Source organism: Zalophus californianus, chromosome 8 (assembly GCF_009762305.2).
Source record: "Zalophus californianus isolate mZalCal1 chromosome 8, mZalCal1.pri.v2, whole genome shotgun sequence".
NCBI lineage: Eukaryota > Metazoa > Chordata > Mammalia > Carnivora > Otariidae > Zalophus > Zalophus californianus.
In genome coordinates, this window is record NC_045602.1 from 107673355 (window position 1) to 107688311 (window position 14957).

The following is a 14957-nucleotide window of genomic DNA, read 5'->3' on the forward strand; positions in this document are numbered from 1 at the left end:
CCCCCAGAAATAAAGTGCTATAGAGGCTGATTGTCCCTATGCATCACTGGTTAGCAAACAAGTAGGCAATAGAATGTATTCTACCCATAGACACTTACATTAAAAAGTGTTTATTGTGCTTCCAAAACGATTTCCTTCCCTATCAAGTTTAACTGAGAAGTTAACAATTGTTTCTGTCATCAGTGAGATTTAGAAGACAAAACAATATGAGACCTAAATCAGTATGTAGCTTTTAAAGAGGAGGAGAAAGATGATAGCTGTTGGATGCTCCTCGAGTAAAGATGAAAAATAAATCTCTGGCGATGACATCAAGGATGTCTTGCAGCTTTAGGCCTCAGTAACTTGTGAAATGGAAACCTTGTCGGTGTATGAAGTTATCTTCGACAGTCAAGAATGAGAGAAAATGGGCACTTCTAGACACTCCATTCCATTTCAGTGTTGCCCATCACAAGATCCCTTTCATGTGTGATGCAGGATTTCTGATGGAGTGCTGAATGCCTTTCTCAAGCACAGCTTCCTAAATTTTTGGCCCTATTTGTGGAAGATCCAGGCTCTCTTGTTGTTTTTTAGAGATGGCTGCCCTCTTGTGGTGGAAATGAGTTCCAACTCTTGGTAGAAAAAAAGTCCATAAATAAATAAGTAAATAAGTAAGTAAATAAATAAATAACCTCCACAGGCTGAATTGGGGTACAAACTATAGGGTGATCATACCTGCTCACTTTCCAAGCAATAGAAATAATTAAAAACTATAAATATAAATGGAGATGACCTATCTCTTTTTACTCTCTCTGCTAATAAGCCACCGTCCACCTGCAACTCAGAATACAAGGTTATTACTTAAGGTTTCAGTGTCTGTGTGCTTTGAACATATCACTTACTGCTAACTGTGGCCAACCTTACCTTTTCAAAGGTTCATTACAAGTTTTTCAGCCCGTAAGGTGAGATTCATTCTTTGTGGGCAAATCAAATTTGGTGTATCTGCCAGATGTGGGGAGTGGCCAGAGGGGGTGTGTGGAGTTGTTTGGGGGAAGGGTTGATGGTAGTTTCAAGAGGGCACAAGCAAATTATGTAAAAAAGCAAAGCATACTCTGTAGGGACTCTGTATAAAAGAGGGTGCTGCTCTTCCCTTCCAGTCATTTCTTGCCAGTTTTGTAAAGAGATACCAGAAATCCACATTTGATTATGTATGGACATGACCTAGGATGAAATTAAGTGCTTAAAGAGTCATACTTTGGCAACTCTTCCTTTAGCAGTTCAGCCCAGATAATGTTTAATTTTATTGCATCCTGCAGCTATTAGCATTCACCATTATTCTTGCTAGGTCAACCATTATGCAAATTAACATTAAAATAATGATCCTTACTATTATAAAGGTCACAGCAGGCATTAAATGATCCATCTACCTTGTAATTGTCATTCCATTGAAACCTGTGGCAACTCCCCTGAGAAACCTCTTGGCTTTTTAACATACTATCACTTTGTTCCTAGTGTGACACCCAACACCAATTCTCCTTACTTCACAGGAACCCTTAGCCACAGCAAAAGAGCAGCATCTCATCAAACTTTTACCTGTTTGGTGTGCGATTAGATGTGATAGAAAGGATCAGAAGCTGGAGTGATTTATTTGCAAAACTAGGCCTAGTAGGACAAATCAGGTTACTGCTTTCAGGCAAATAGAGACTACATCTTAAAAATTAGGGTAGAATGAGTTTTGTGAATTGACTAGATTGTATTTTAGGATGCACACAGTAGGTATTTTACAAACAAGTTGATTACAACCCAAGACCTAACTGGGTGACTTAGATTCTCTTTCTGTTTCAGCTGTGCATGGCTGAATTTAAAATGGTCATGCTTGGGGCATCTGTGTGGCTCAGTCGGTTAAGCATCCGACTCTTGATTTCAGCTCAGGTCATGATCCTGGGGTTGTGAGACGGAGCCCTGTGTCGGGCTCCACTGGGCATGGATCTTACTTAAGATTCTCTCCCCCAGGGGCGCCTGGGTGGCTCAGTCGGTTAAGCGTCTGCCTTCAGCTCAGGTCATGATCTCAGGGTCCTGGGATCAAGCCCCGCATTGGGCTCCCTGCTCAGTGGGGAGCCTGCTTCTCTCCCTCTCCTCCCCACTTGTGCTCTCTGTCTCTCTCTCTGTCCAATAAATAAATAAAATCTTAAAAAAAAAAGATTCTCTCCCTCGGCACTCTCTTTTTTTCCTCTCTCTCCCTCTCTCCCTCTCTCTCTCCCCATCTCAAAAATAAATTAATTAATTTTAAAAAATAAAATGGTCATCTCTTGCGCTCATCTTTGATCAGGGTAAAAAAAAATATATGTTCTCCCTGCCTCAGACTGCATGATGAAGGTCAAATGCATAAAACATATGTGGAATTGGAGAATTTAAAAAATGCTATACAAACACAAGATCCTGATTGCTCCTCTATGTATCTTGAAATGTGTTTTTCAGCTTTCTGCCTGAAATATTATGGCCTGATATTGAGAGCTAGGACTTTGCATGCCTTTTTTTTTTCTTTTTCTCTAACAGTTTTTATCATATTGTCAAACAGTGGATATTTCATCAGAAAGGTCAGCATTTGAGTTGATGTGAGACAATAACAAATTTTCCTAGTCTCAGCTCTCTCATGAATAACATGTAGAGATTAATAGCTGATCTCTTCACAAAGCTGTTGTGAAAACTAAATGACAAGATAATATGTCAAAAGAAATACTGCAAAATTTGAATTACTATACACATGCAAATTAAGGTCATTGATTCTTCTAAAATTACATTTGTTTTACGTTATTTTCTTTTGTACTTGGTAGATACCAAAAATGAATGTTAAATGAACACATGCATCTGGAAAATACTTACGGCCTTCCAATAGGCTGTTTTAGATATCGATTAAATATTATTTCATTACCATATATCAATATCAATATATCTGCCTATCTTGTAAATGATACTAAAATATTTTGATCTTGTGTTAATTAGATTGTGAACAGTCAATGGCTAACATTTCTTTTTACATATTCAGTCTTCAAACATTTATCGAGTAGCTATCATGCTCATGGCACTATTTACTTAAGTCCCAGATAATAAAAAATATAGTCTCTGCCCATAATACATTTAGAATTCAGGAGAAGAGATGGAACATATTTTACAATTAATAAATGTAAGATGTATGAATAAGAACTTTAAGTGAAAAACAATTGCTGTAGGTTTAGCGAAGAAAGAACAATTTCACTTCTGAAATGTAGACTCATTACATTTATAGAAGGGAGGGCATTTGAGAGGAACATTTAGGACAAGAATTGCTGTAGGATCAGTAGCGGTCTTTATGAATGTCGGCATTAGCATAGAGGTGTAGTTACTCATACTAGCTGCTTTCCACCTAATTCTCACAAGAACCTTGTGCAGTGGATATTATTATCACCACTGTACACACAAAGAAAATGTCCTTGGAGGGGTTAAGCCATTTTCCCAAGGTCACACATCGAGTAAGTAGCAGTCAGTACTCTATTCTACAGCCCTTGTTTTGTTCATTGGAGTATTTCTCCCTGCTACCCCCATGCCATGCTCCACCCCCACCATGCCAATGGTCTCAATTCTACACGGTAGGAACAACCCAAAGCCAAAACATCAGGTGGGAAAATACAGGGAGGTGTTTTGAGGAGTATGGGTGGTAGCTCAGATTTGGACGTGTGTTTGGACAGGGACATGGCAAGACTACAGGTAAGTCTGTTCTTCAGGCAGGATCCCAGCAGGAAAGTGATGGCACATCCTTTAGCAAAGAATTTAAAGAAGTTTAACCAAAGGCATTGTGCAAAGGCTTGGGTGGAGTTGAGGGAAAATGATAAGGGAGAGTGAAGCATGCCCTGTATTAGGAAGCCAGACCGAGGCTTTACAAACCTTAGGCCTACAGGGGCTCAGGAGCAGCCATGACAGGGGCCTGAGAAAGCGGCAGCTGCAGGAGGGAGACAGTGGCAGAAGTGGGGCACCTCTGGTTGAAGGTCAGCTGGGAAGGAGCTAGCAGGGAAGACAAGTATCTCACATTTCCTTTGCTCCTACTCTCTGAACACCTGTTGAAATCTCCCATTGACCTAAGTTAACCAGGACAGGTATATTAGTTATCTATTGCTGTGTAACAAATCACTGAAAACTTAGTGGCTTGATGCCCCTTTATTGTCTCACAGTTTCTATGGGTCACAAAGCTAGGCATGGCTTAGCTGGTTCTCTACTCAGGATCTCACAAGGCTGCAGTCTCATTTAAGGCTCAGGGTACTCTTTTAGGCCTATGGGGCTGTTGGCAGAATTCATTTCCTTGAACATATAAAACTCACTCATAATCACTTCTTTCATCAATGCCAACAGGAGAACATCTCTCTGATTACTAGACCCTCTTCTGAAAGACTCACCTGATTATAGACCCATCCAGGATAGGCCCATTTCCTTTTTCATTAAGTCAAATTCAATTGATTAGGGACCTTAATTACATCTGCAAAAATCCCAACACCTGCTGCCATACAATATAACCTAATAAGGGGAGTCATAGCCGATCATTTTCATGGATCCAGAGCATGCTCAAGGGGAGGGGACTATGCAGAGGCTGGGAATCTCAGTCTATGCAGCCCATAGAAATCAGTCTCTCAGGCCCAGAGCAAGGTACAGGGTAGACCTTGGGTACAAAGGTAAGCGGACTTTAGGACCTCAAGAATCTTAACTGCTAGTCTGAAGCACTTGGACTCTATCTTGTATAAATGGATCACTGAGAAATAATTTTACCAGAGGAATGGAAAGGCTAGAGATGCATGTGAAGAAAACAAATCTCATGTTTGGTAGAGTATAGTGGTAAAGAATAGAGAAAATAGAGAGACTGTAGGTAAAGGGACCAGATAGCAGCTTTTGTAACATACACATAATGGTGATGGAGGCCTAAAGTCCACGTGAAAAAGAAACAATGTGAAATCTGTAAGGGAGGTCAAATGGGTTGGTGTGGCCTGAAGATGGGCAGTAGTGCCAGGGATGGGAAGAATCTATATCTGCAGTTTTTAGAGCTTGGGTGACCAAAAAACCATGTTGCTGTTCACAGTAAGGAGTGTGAACCAGAGCTGGATGGGAGATGCAGGGATGGTTCTTTTTGGGTGTGGTTAAATATCTTCATGGAAGTATACAGCAGATAATCAGACACCAGCCTGCAGTTCAGGAAAAGGATTAGGGATTGGGTTGCAGATTTCTGAGCTAAATCTTAACCATTTAGAGAAGAAAGATTGCCAAGGAAGGTGTAGAAGATGCTGCAGGAAAAAGTCAGAGAAGTGAAAAGCAGACCGTGGTAATTTGTCTTAGAATTGATAGGGGAGTTTCCAGAAGAAGGCTGGTCCACAGTCTTCAGGGCTGGTGCATTAACAACAGCCCCTCGATGGTGTTTCTGGATCACAGGTAGAAAAAAAGAATGGAGTGGAAGGAGACTGCATGAAATGGAAGTAGGAGTGAGGGGAGGAAGCTGAGTCGGTGAGCAAAGAACATAAAGAAAAGGGATTACCGGTATTTGAAATGTATCTCCAAATAGTTCATGAAATGGCTGAAGTTACCTGGAGGCCTTTAACAAAATCAACAAAGGGTTTACATATTGGCTTTGTTGGAGGATTTCTGGGTGGTCATTTATTTTTCATAAGAAGAAATCTCCCAGGGAAATAGTTCTAATTAATACCCCAGGAATCGTCATCTACTTAAAACTTCATTTGCATATTTCTACACTTTTCACAATTTGTAGGACCACATGAAGTTCAGTAAGCTGGCAGAGTTAACCTTCAAACCACCAGTCAGTTCATCTCCTCAGCGCCCTCATGGGACCAGCTGCAAATTCTTTTCATCTTACTAACCTATTGATTCAGTAAGAATTTTGCAAAGGCAAAAGGGGTTTGGAGGTAGCAACTTTAGAATTATGATAAAAAAAATACGCAGATTGAACAATAGCAATCTAAGAGAATCACTTTAATCAGTAATTCTTTTAAGATTTTATTTGAGAAACAGAGAGAGAGAGAGAGAGAGAATGAATGCGGGGAGAGAGGCAGAGGGAGAAGCAAACTCCCCACGGAGCAGGGAGCCTGATGCGGGGCTTGATCCCAGGACCCTCGAGAACATGACCTGAGCCAAAGGCAGATGCTTAACCAACTGAGCCCCCCAGGTGCCCCTAACCAGCGATTCTTAATGGATATTCCCACCCCAGGGAATATTTCACAAATTGTCTTAATGGGATACAAAAGGTTTTGCTTTCTGCCTTAATTAATGTGGAACTTACTTGTTGAGCAAATAAGGTGAGGTATATGTGACTTGAGAGATTTAGAGAAATATCCTATATCATCCTCTCATATTTACTACAAAGCGACCACTCAATGGCACCGAAGAGAAGTTGCAGCCCACCACAGCCCCGCAGCCCTGTCCACTCCAGCACACACCTGATTGCCAACTAAGGGCTTTCCCCATTTGGTGGAGTTTGTGCTGCTGCCCAGATGTGCTAAGGAATTTCACACCTCCCAGAAGCAGCCCTCAATCAATGACCAATGGAAGTGTATCAGTACCTCACCTTCCTCTGGGAGGGATAACTAAGGTGCATGATCTAAACTGACTCCCCAAAATTCCAGTCACCCGCAGTGCTAAGAGCTCAATAATTCATCCTTTATTGGCTGCCTTCCCTGCCCAGCCTCACTCTTCTGTTCCCCTAATTGTGTTTCTCCACCTCCCTGTAACCTACCTGTACTCAAATCCTTGTCTTAGATTCAGCTTCTGGTGGAACTCAAAATAAACACTGGATGACAGTCAGCAGAATATCTACTGACCTGAGATTGCACCTATCTGAAGTGCCCCAAATTTAAATGGCACTCTGCCAAGAATGAAATAACACTGTTGGCTTAGGAGAGCTGTTTCCTGCATTTTCTTTGTTCATTTATTCATTCAATGACTTTTACTTTTCCAGGCACTGCTACGTTATGGAGGAACAAAGACGAACACAGCGATTTACACAAATCCATCAAACAGAAGTTTATACAAGGTACAAAAATTGAACCAACAAAGCTACTACCTTCCCCTGGAGGTCAGAGAAGGTTTCCTGGGAGGACATAATACTTGAATCAAATCATGAAAACTGAGCAGGTGTTGGGCAGATAGGCAAGGGGGAAGGGAATTCTGAGGAGGAGGAACAGCAGGGGTAAAGGCAGGAAAGCATGAAACATCAAAATGCATTAAAAAAATGGCCGGCAATTTAGTGTGACTGGACAGAAGAGGAGAGAGGGTACCAGCATTTTGCTGGGCAAAGGAATTTGGACTTTTCCCTATAGAATCTACTTTGAGAAAAATCTCTTTAGTAGAAGTGAGCATGATCATTGTTTGGAGTAGTGCCAGACTGGAGGCAGAAGGACAAATTAAAAGGTTGTTGTAATTATTCAAGCAAGAGATGAGAAGTCCTTGAACTCAGTAGAAGCATGGGGCAAAGGAGAGGGCTCTAAGAGATTGAAAAGATAAGATCTGATGGTACTTAATGGTCCATAGGGAATGAAAAAGAATTACATGACATTAACCAATGTAGAAAGTGCAGAAGGAGGAACACGCTCAATCTACAAGTATATAGACACAGAGAAAATTCTTGAAAAAAAAAACTAATGTGGCTTCTAGAAGCCAAAATTTCAATTCCCAACTATCAATGATTACGTCTTTAAGATTATTTCCCCAAGTTCATTCATGCCAGCCAGTGTATATCAAGAAGTAAGCTAAGTCTGCTTACAATGGGAAAGGAATCATTTTAAGCTATGAGGGTGTAGTTTTGTGTTTGAACAATTAATTAGTAAAAGACCATTTACATACATAAAGTAGCTAACAGATGGGCAATATTTGGTTTAATCCAGAGCAGAAAAAAGCTGTAAGACAATTAAGCTATCATTGCGCTAAATGCCCGGAAAATTAATGTTAACAATAGACCTCCTGCTTTTCTAACAATTAATTTTTGCTAACTTGGTAGTGATTCAGCAAATTATAGTTCTAGCATCTTATTAGGCAAGTAAGCTATTATATATACAGAAAAGGTGGGGACTTAGGGGAGTTAGTTTTTTAATATGCTGATGAACGGAACTAGCATATCTAGCAATTCAAAAGTGAAATCAAAACACAATTTTACATTTTACGTACATATAACACATAATTACAAGAAAATGTCACTGAACACCATTTAATCTATTTTTGAATATTTTACATTTGGTTAGGTTCCTATAATGGAAACCTCAGGACCATGTTTATGACCAAGTATTAGCCTTGTACTAGCTATTTTAAAATATATAGATGTTGTATCCTATTTGTCCTGATCATTTGAGACACTGTAGAGTGTTAGTTTTAAAGAAGGGAGGGAGGAAAGAATGCAGAAAGGGAGGAGAAAAGAAATTACTTCTACTTGTTATTTGTTCATTTGTCATAAAAGTAATATAAGGAGTAAAGTTCTCTGGTTATTTCAGAGCTATTTATTATTTGAATTCAGAGTAAGTTTGAATTCAGTGAATTCTAGCTTCACTTGAGCTGGAGAGTTAATACAATATTCCAAAGTACCAAATCAGAATCAGACAGAATGATAACTATTTGGCTATGTTCAGTCTAAGTACCTCTGCTATAATTTACCTCCTTTGCATATTTTAAGTGATTTTCATTATGGAGTTACTGGGAGATGTGTGAATTGCATTCCCACATGTCTTCCTTCATTTTCAGCAATAAACAAATGAAGCACTCTTAGATAGGAAGTAACTTTTAGATCAGTTCACTCATGTTTCGTGTACTACATCAGTAATTAAAAACTGAAACTGGGTGATTCTCCCATTTTGTTAATTTGGCTATACTTAAGCCACAAAAGGAATTGAAAGGTAAGAGCTCTTCTCCAGTTGTCTCTCTACCTCTTTTTGAAATAACATGCGTTAGGTGAACTAACCTTAAACGACTAATTAATTCTTCTGTGAAATCCCACCTTTATGAACACTTTCTACTGTATACTAACTAAGTTACAAGGAAAACCTCTTGTACTTCATGCTGTTTACTGAGCTCCATGGTCTCTCCTCCAAGTCTACGCAACAGGAATGCCTCCAGGGATATGTGTTTTTAAATAGAGTTTGAAGATCTCACTCTGGAGAAGGCGGTTCAGGGAAGAAGAACTAAGGAAAGAGGCCATTGTCTTGCTATACGGATCAAGTTGCCAGTCAGGAGAGAAAGAGCATGCAAACGGCAAATGCTTAGTCACCAGAAACCACCCCCATCCCACTCACAGTAAACTGAAGGCACTGCTCCCCATTTATAAAATATCTGAATATTTTCAGGAATTCACCTTCATTTCAACATAAGTTTATAAATTATTAAATACTGAATAATAATATCACATTTTAAATAATGTTTTAAAGTATTTTTAAAAAAGAAAAGAAAATTATAATTGTTATCCAGATAACCTCTGTTAACTTCAAAAATAATCCACACAGATGTTAAAAAATTTAAACTGTACAAAAACATATAAAATGAAAATAAAGGTCTCCCTCTTTCTTTTCTACCCTAGATGAATTTTTCTGAAGGTAACCAGGGTTCACAGATACATATATAACCTTATGGAAATCAAGACATCGCACACATGCTAGCGCATACATATACGCATGTGTGTATGTCCGTGTGCAGATATTTTACACGAAGGACTGACAGCCACATCTTCCTAGATTTTCGCTTTTTAAATATACACATATATATTTTTCCCACCCAGGTCTTATTGTTTTTAAAGGTAGTATTATTGCCATGATTTGTTTAATTTGTCCCTCCTGATGGACATTTGGGTATTTCCAGTCTTTTTTTTTTCTTTTATAAAAATATCTTGATAATAAATTTATATAAAAATGTCCAAGTATATCCAGAGGGTACATTTCTAATAATAGATTTTCTGGGTCAGAATATGTGCATTTAAAACATTTTTTTTGAAAGACTGTAGCTGAACTGTCCTTCAGAAAAGTGTGTACTGATTTATTCTAACATCAACAGAATCATCATCAACCTTGTGTGTCATCAAACATTGATAAAATGGCAAAGTAAAAATGGTTATCTCATTTTAATTTGCATTTCTTTGTATTATGAATGAGGTCGAAATCTTACCACATACTTACCGGCCATTATATTTCAGTTTTTCATTAGGTCCTTTACCCATTTTTCTAGGTTGCTTGCTTTTTATCTTTGACTATCATAATACTACTGTCACACCTAAATTTTGTTCTTATTTTTACAGGCTCTTCACATATTAAAGAAAGGAGTCCTCTGTCAGAAATGTGTTATGAATATTCCTCCAACTGTTGATTGACTTATGGCTTTATGATGCATTTTTTCTATATAGAAATTTTAAATATTTTTGTAATTAAATGTATTAATCTTTAATTTTGTGACTTCCATGCTGTATGTCTTACTTCAAAGGGTCTTTTCATACACGATGGTCATAAATACACCAATGTTTTCTTAATAGTATCTTAATGGAGTCATTATTTTTCTTTAAATCTTTGACTCACCTGGAATTTATTTTGGCTTGCCAGTGTCCCATCACATTTATTAAATTACCCATCTATTATTACTGGTTTGAAATGACATCTTTATCATGTGTCATGTATCATCTTTATCCCATTTATATTTGGGACCCTTTCATTTATCTATCCATCTCTCTTTTTTTTTTCTTCTCTAAGTGCATGGGCTAGTCTCCTCCTATTAGAATATTAAGTACAAAGGAGTAGGAATCTTATATATCTTACATGCCTTGTTTGTAGATAAACAGTACCCAACACATAGTAGGTCCTCAAAAAACTTGTTGTATACATGATTAATAAAAAGATTTATTTCCTCATTCATCAACTTGAGATATAATCTACTGACTCTCCATATAAAAATGGAGAAATTAGTACAGTAACACATCTTCTCAGCTCTGCTCTTTATCTCTTGATTTCCTGTTGCTTTGTTATTATTTTAAATTTTTCAATAATTAGAATATGGACTTTCTGAAATCCTATTTCCCACATTGATTTAATTATAGTTCTAGGTATAAAGGGGTTTAGTGTACCCCACCTATAGTCTTATCAGAGGTTCTGTTAAGGCACGTTTGATTAAGAAGAACTCACGATTTCATAAGATTCAGTTCATTTCCATTTAATGAATTGAATAACACTTACATAGTGCATTTTATATACCAGGTACAGCTCAAGTGCTTTACAAATACTAAGCAATTTAATCATAAAAACTATAGTTCTTAAATTTTTGCATATCATTTAGTTGGTGTTAAATCTATATGTCCTCTTGGCTTGGTTTAGAATTTTTCTGTCAATCCCTTTATCTTACTTCTACCCCAAATAACTTGAAGACATTGCTCCACTGCTTCTGGCAACAGATATTGCTATAGAGAAGTCTGAGGCCAGCTTGATTTTTATCTTAATATTCAACTTGCTTTTTCTACTTGTATTTCTGAAGAAAATCATCTTGATCCTTGAAGTTGAAATTTTAGCAGGATGTATCTCTGTTTATAATTATTAGTTCATCCTAGAATACATCATATAACACATTTAATAGACTTCTTAGTTTAAATAATTTTCATTCACATACTACTTTCTTGTACTATATATTTTAATCCCCTTCTCTCTTCCATTTGTTGGGATTACTTGTCAGGTTCTTAATGAAAACTTTTCTTCACATTTACCTTGGGCTGCTTTCATAACCTCTGAATGCACATCTCTCCAAGTTGGAGATAGATGACCCCTCACAAAGTTTCCTCCAGCTGTTTGAGGTAGAGTAGAAATCAGGGGTGCATTTGGGAAATGAGAGACACCAAATTCTCCAGTTTCTTTGTGACTCTGACACATTACAAAGGTCTGAGTAATGTGGCCTTTCCTTTCTTTGAGTCCTAGAAGCATATTTCTTTCTTTCCCTTTCTTTTCCATCCTTTTCCTTAAACAAACAAACTTACTCTGTTTTACTCTGCCAGTTTACTTTGGACTATGAATATCAACTATTTATTTACTGGGCTCTATTTCACATGTTTTAGCTAGCTAGGTTTAAAAGCAGATGCCACGGGCACCTGGGTGGCTCAGTTGGTTAAGCGACTGCCTTCGGCTCAGGTCATGATCCTGGAGTCCCTGGATCGAGTCCCGCATCAGGCTCCCTGCTCAGCAGGGAGTCTGCTTCTCCCTCTGACCCTTCCCCCCCTCATGTGCTTTCTCTCTCTCTCATTCTCTCTCTCTCAAATAAATAAATAAAATCTTTAAAAAAATAAAAATAAAAAAAATAAAAATAAAATAAAAGCAGATGCCACCATATAAGAATAGCCTTATAATCCCACAAGTTTCATTGACAATAAACGACTTCCCCTAGGGCACAAGATGACTATGTTGAAGGTAAGACTTATCCTACTTTCTCAGTTGTGGTGGCTAGAGAAGTATACTGATAAACTGGTAAGAATACCAGATCAAACAACAGCATAAAGGGTAGCCATGTTTATTGAACACTCACAATGCACCCATTACCCTTCTAAACACTGAGCATAGGGGCGCCTGGGTGGCTCAATCAGTTAAGCATCTGGCTTCAGCTCAAGTCATGATCTCAGGGTCTTGTGACTGAGCCCCACGTCGGGCTCCCCACTCAGCAGGGAATCTACTTGTTCCACTGCCCCTCCCCCTGCTCCTGCTCTCTCTCTCTCTCTAATAAATAAATAAAATCTTTAAAAAAGTAAACAGTGAGTGTAAATTAACTCATTTGATCCTCACAACACTATAAACTATGCACTTCTATTATCCCCATTTTATAGAGGGTAAACATAAAGCACAGGGTAGTAAAGTAATTTGTCCAAAGTTACTCAGCTCCAAGTAGTAGAAACAGGATTCAAATCCTGTTTCTATTCAATCCCATAAGTGGTGGTCTTAACTCTGGCCTTACGCTGCTTAAATCACAGTCCAAGACACATTAAGCTTTCCATATTGTATATGCGGACTTTAAAAGAAGTTTGGTTGCCTTAGGAAAGCTGAGGTAGCTTTCTAATTAAGTCAACTCTGTTAACTCCATCTATTTATTCCGATACTCCACATACAATCCTCACAATCGGGTTTATTCAAGTTCTTGCTAAGTTGATTAAATGATTTGATTTCATACTGGCCCATCCTGAATAAATAAAAACAGTTTCATCGATAGTCCTTTTAATGTGTTTGTTTGCACATTTAGAGGTTGTCACAGAAAATATAACAGTGGACTGTTATGTTGCAGCAAGCCATCTTTGTCTACTTATGCTCTGGTGAGAGAGAAGAGGGTAAATTTGGCAGCCAGCCACGTAATTGGAATTAACCTTGGCCACGAAGGCATGACAGATGAGCCAGACCGATCACTCCAATATTTGCCTGTCTGCATTTGGAATGCCTGTCTTAGACCATGGCACAGAAGGAAATGTTCCTCTTTTGAAATTTTTCTCTGTATACCAATCAAATTGTTCCCTCGGGACACATCATAAAGAAATGTCATTGAATACTCTAATTGTGGCATTCACCAGAGCTATTTTTTTAAAAAGCAACATTGGTCACAAACTCAGATTTTAATCAAAACCAGAATTCTGGTGAGTTGAGTGGTTTTCCAATATTTTTCAGCTTAAATTTTTTGATAGTCACTGCCCCATAAATGGAACCTGTATTCAAAAGATTTGAGCTAAATTAGTTCAGCATTTTACAGTTAAGTTAAAGTAGAAAACCTGCAATTTTCTCTGAGGACAACACACACACACACACACACACACACACACACACACACACACCACCTTACCAAAATACTTTTTTTTTCCCTGTCCACTGAGTATTACTCAAAAGTATCTGAAAGTTTAAAATTCAAACTTGGCAGTTGTATAATCCTCCCAGGGGAGGAAATTCAGGAGAATTTAAAGAAAATTGGCTTAGCAATGTGTTTTGAATATAGGCAACAGAACATTTTCTATTTGGGTACAACTACATCAATGAAACTTGAGTCGGTGGAAGTCTTGTCTGATGCCATTTAGAAGGCTGTCAGGGCTAAGGGAGGCGTTAGAAGAATACCAGTTGGAACAGAGAACTGCCTTAAGGAAAGACTCTATTTCCTTCCATTTCCTGCTGTAGATAAATGAGGACCAAATATAGGAAACCATAAGGTCATTTCAGCAAATAAAAACCAACCCACCATTCTGGGTATCATATATTGTGGTTATTGCTGCTGGTATTTTGTTCACTTGGTGGCTTCAAAGCACAGCTGCAAATTGTTTGACACTTTGACATTTCTCACACTCCTGGATCTGAATGGGATTGGCACTGCTTCGACCAAGAGACTACAGAGGAAGTTACACTAGGTGACTTCTGAGGCCAATCATGAAAGGCCGAGTGGCTCCCACTTTATTTTGTGGAGCCCTGAGTTACCTAACAATAACTCTACACTGAGGCTGCCACACTGAAGAAGACGGGCATAGCTTACTGGTTAAAAATACAGGCTCTAGAGCTCAACTGCATGGGTTCAAATCCTGACTCTACCAGCTACCAGCTGTATAGTAACCTTGGGACGGTTACTTAATCCTTCTGCACCTCGGTTTCCTCATTTACAAAATAAGGAGAAACAGTACTCCGCTGCACACTGCCCCAGGTCTTGCCTGTACCTTATACAGTTGTTTAAATGGTCCAGTGTGTTAGCAGCTTAGAATAGGGCTGGCAAGTAAGACACACTATGGAAGGATTTGTTAAATAAGCATGCAGGTGCTTTTAGATATGCCTCATAGGTTTACAAGCAGATTGCCCTTCATACAGTTCAAAATCATCCTGCATTTTATACGTCAGAGAACAGACTCCCCTCAAGGCAACTAAAGAGGCTGTTTAAAGCTCTGACATATTTGAGCAACTCGGACCAAAAAAACTGCTCATGTCTAAAAAGCAGGGATGCTC